The sequence below is a fragment of the Chelmon rostratus genome, chromosome 1, assembly GCF_017976325.1.
Source record: "Chelmon rostratus isolate fCheRos1 chromosome 1, fCheRos1.pri, whole genome shotgun sequence".
Classification (NCBI taxonomy): Eukaryota; Metazoa; Chordata; class Actinopteri; order Chaetodontiformes; family Chaetodontidae; genus Chelmon; species Chelmon rostratus.
This window is the reverse complement of record NC_055658.1, coordinates 33,482,238-33,484,737: the sequence shown is the minus strand read 5'-3', so window position 1 is coordinate 33,484,737 and position 2,500 is coordinate 33,482,238. Positions and strand designations below refer to the sequence as shown.

Sequence of the window (2,500 nt, the reverse complement as noted above, 5' to 3'; positions counted from 1 at the left end):
CAGACCTCTCTGCTGGGCTCAAATCCAGAAAAGACTGAACAATAACAGCTGGTTCATTAATCAGTTACTCAATAATCATCCTGAAAACTGATTCTCAGACATGAAGACTTTCTGTTTTATATAAAACTGTAGATTTAACATCTTTGGGTCTTGAACCGTTGAATGAACAGAACATCTGTTCACTCTCCTCGATGTCTACACTTTATGGACGAAGAGATTCGTTGATTTGTTTGACACATTAAGATCATTTGTTTAATTCAACAAACCTCGTGAGGGATCAGAAGTAAAGGGTCGGTGAGCTGGAGTTGATTTGTCCTGATCTCCGCAGACGCGAGTGCGCGCAGCGATAACGTGAACCTGCTCACCGTGGCGACCTCAGGGTGGTGATGACATTACGAGCTGTGTTTGGACGAAGCATTTCCTCACATTTCACTGCTGGGATCTGCTTCTGTCAGCAGATCGGGCCGAACAGTTTGGCGGTCCGTACTAAAACCCGAGCGAGGCTGCCGAGCGCGTCTGGTCGCGTGAGTGTGTGTTTTGTCGGAGTGGTTGACGGCGGCCGTTTGTTCAGCCGCACGGACGCCGCTCGGAGCCGTGAACCTCGTGCCCCGCAGCCTGAGCGGGAATGAGAGCTCCTTTGTGTCGTCCGTGTGGGTCAGAGGCTAACAACACTCCCCCATTTACCTCACCCGCTCCTTCCTGTTCGTTCTCGTGGGAGAGGGGCTTGAAGCGCATATCCCAGCATGCACTGGCCTGGAGGCAGAGAAACACGGTGCCCTCGAGGGGGGGTTGTGTTTATCACGTTCACAGTAAGAGTTGGTGATTTAGTTTGTTTATTCACGTTTTCCAGGTCGACTCTGATTTTATTTATGTCCTTCTGGTTTCTGCTGTTTGAAATCTCACGTCACACAATCCTCCTCAGTTCTAAATGTTCAAATTTCCATTTTTCTGACCACTTCCTGAACTTCTCATCCATGCTGGCTTGAAAATATGCAAACAGAAAAATAGCACAAATAATAACAGAAATCTGTGAAAAGTTGGCAAAACCCCATCAGCTGATGAAGATCACGTGGTATGAGTTAAAGCCAGAACAGCTGAACTCACTTTGAATATGTTGAAACTCTAAACAGGCAATGGTGTGACATCATCTTCCAACCTGACTCTGCTGCATCTACAAACATGTTCTCCAAACTGTTGGACAGTTCCTTTAAAGACGCACAAAAGACAAAACCCTACGTGTCTAAAGTTGCTTTAATACGAACAAAACTGGCCTCAGTTGATTCGACTGTGTGTGTGTTTGCCCTGACGTCGTGTCAGGGTCAGTTAACGAGCAGGACGGGATGTTAGTGGGGAGCGCTAATGTGGGTTTTCCTCCCAGAAGCCACTGCTCAGTGAAAACCTGCAAACTCCATCTGATCTGATGTAGGCCACATCGTCCTCTACTGGTTTGACTTAATATGTGATAATTAGCAGTTTTAATCCCACAGGCAGGGTTTGTTTTTTATGGGGGGGGGGGTCATCTGCTCTTGGAGCCTTTTAGTTCAGCTAACATACTGAATTGCACTAAACTGGAGGAAATGATGATGAACATGGAGATACAGTATTTAGAGTGAGGAGGTGGTGCAGCAGTGAGCACCGTCACCTCTCAGCATGAAGGCCCTCAGTGCTGGGGAGTCTGCATGAGCTCCCTCCCACCGTGTCCCAGCCGACATCTGACCGCAGACGTTTATCAGAGAGGATCTTTCACTTCCGTATCGTTATTACCCAAAATGCCTGTTTCCTGTCTGAGGGGTTTCCCATCACAGTCCCATAGTTTGCTGGACTTCTTAACCTGCCGTTAATTATCTGTTATTATCATCTGGACTACGCTCTGAGCAGTTTTAAGGGATTTAGTCTGGTGCTCTGTGGGGAGCAGGGCAGGTCCTCCAGGATGGGGTCAGCTCACAGCCTCAGTGCACTGTGACAGCCCCACAGGAGCCTTCATTCACTTCACACTGTTTAAATACAAGCTGATCGAGTTTTACTGGGCAGGACAGTATCAGAGATGGAGCATGTTCCCAACATCAGTTATTATCTGACAGGATGACAGAGAGGAAAGAAGTCACAGAGAGGCCACGGGAACAAGAAGCTGTCACGCTGCAGACTGTGAAAACACTCGTGTGTTTGGGTGATGGACCGTGATTGTTTTCATTAGCGAACATGTGACACACAGAGGCATTTCTCCCACGTCAAGTTTGTCTTTGTGTCTTATGTTTCGCTTTGAAACGTAAAAAATAAAAACATTTTCACAACTGCAATCAAACATTAAATCAGAATAAAGTTTAGCACAAATTTGAGGTACTTTTACTTGAGTATTTCCATTTCTGCTGTTTTATTCTTCTACTCTACTATTACTACATACTAGACAGAATATTAATCCACAAACATCAGATATGATGAGAAACACTGACAGGAACATTTTACTGATACATGACGGCTTGCTGAAAATACTTACATACTT

The 2,500-nt window shown here is 45.8% G+C and overlaps 1 protein-coding gene across 1 annotated transcript in view; it reads right to left on the bottom strand.

Moving 5' to 3' along the window:
• The window catches only part of LOC121604637 (ankyrin repeat and BTB/POZ domain-containing protein 2-like), a 15,494-nt gene that overhangs the window by 11,738 nt on the left and 1,256 nt on the right, over positions 1-2,500 (bottom strand). The gene's annotated exons all lie outside the window — the stretch shown is intronic.